Below are 1,749 nucleotides of genomic sequence, written 5' to 3'. Positions count from 1 at the left end.
CCGTTACCCTCAATTGTTATATACATGTACATATTCCTCACATATGTACATGTACATATTTTTACTGACTTGCTTTCTCTTACGCCCTCTTGTACTGATGGAGGAATCGGGAAACAGCCCATGAGAAACCACCACATCTCGTCCCGAATGTGAAAAATTTCTTGACATAAGCTGCGGGCGAAACAGCCATAGCCGGATTCGAACCCTGCGATCCAATGGTTATTGGATGGCAGACAGAAGCCATTAACAGTCCACCCTTAGGTATATTCCACAAGTTAAACTCTGTATCCTACATACTGGTTTAAACCAAATGTGCATCGCCAGTGGTACACTGTACTTTCGATTAAATGTGTATCTGAGCCATTGGTCCTGATTTACTCAGTGTTTTTGGAATTAGTATTCAAATTCTTGTTCGTACAAAAGACGGATGGGTGTTTATGATCGATGGGTTTAATAATAATGGGGTAGCAGGGCCTAACCAAGATGACAGATCGTGCGTGGACAGGAATGTGTGAGAAGATTGGCCTCGCGGATGGATGGTAATAGCCAAAGTTAGCATCTGCGCGTCTGCGAAATGTGCAGCATTGTGCTCCAGAGCTGTGGAAAGCACTGTACTGTTTCTTTTGAGAAGTGGGAGACAACACAATTGAAGCTGAACAGTTAACCAAGAAGGCCTGTAGGTATACTTCAGTAGTTAAAACGAGTCTGCCTCCATACCACACACGGGTAGGTGCCATTATTCCTCATTACCCACCGTGATGACATGACGATTCAGACTATATATATCGCCCTCAGACAAACACCATTACTATAACAAACAACAACCACACCAAACAAATGGCCTTTGTTTTTCAGAAGTGCCATAAAGATAAACGTGCAACGCATGGACTGACGTTTCACTTGAAAAATCCTTCGTCTTTTTTTTTTTTTTTTTTAACAACACAAAAAGAAAACGAAACATGCACCGATACACTAACGCAAAACTCCCTACATCGTTGGCATCATTGGCCGCAACTTGAACTAGTTTATCAACACCAAAGTATCAGAGATTCTTGTGATTAAAGGGGCTTCTTTCAGCTGAAACAAGGCTGAACAGGGGGCATTCGTCAAAAATGTCGAATGCGCCTCCCAAAAACCGATTTTACTATACAAACAAGCCGGGGTATTTCCGACAATTACAATTGCAGATACCTAATATAACATAAATTGAAACAAAGTGAATAAGAAAGTTGCTAATTGAAAGTTGAAAGTTGTTCGTTTAAAAATGAACTGAGAAAATAGTTAAACGGAAGTGGAGTCGAAATTTGTTCGTTAAAGGTGCCCAGAGGAGAGGAAACAGCTGCATGGTCCATATATTTAATACTTACATTGATGTGGATGCGAATTTGTTCGTTGAAAGCTGGCAGTGAGCAGAGAAAAAAGTAGCAATAGGCAATGGTAACAAAGGTGGCACAGTATACTGCTATAGCACGCAGAAACGTACTTTTTCAAAGTGGAAAAGGGAAAATGTACAATAAAGCACTAATGTTTAATCACTTATACAAAGAAACCAACCAAACACTGACATTAGATAAAATGTTATATAATTTAACAAATGGAAATGGGTACAAACAATAACTATCACAGATTGTGCTTTAGTATATTATTATCATGTAAGCAGCCAAACCAAGTATAGTTTAAAAATATCAAAATATCCTTTATAAATTTTATAAATAAGTTATTTCTTATATTATTCTGTTTCAGTGCCAC

The sequence above is a fragment of the Liolophura sinensis genome, chromosome 6 (assembly GCF_032854445.1).
Source record: "Liolophura sinensis isolate JHLJ2023 chromosome 6, CUHK_Ljap_v2, whole genome shotgun sequence".
Classification (NCBI taxonomy): domain Eukaryota; kingdom Metazoa; phylum Mollusca; class Polyplacophora; order Chitonida; family Chitonidae; genus Liolophura; species Liolophura sinensis.
The sequence above is the reverse complement of the archived record's forward strand: the minus strand, read 5'-3'. Positions refer to the sequence as shown.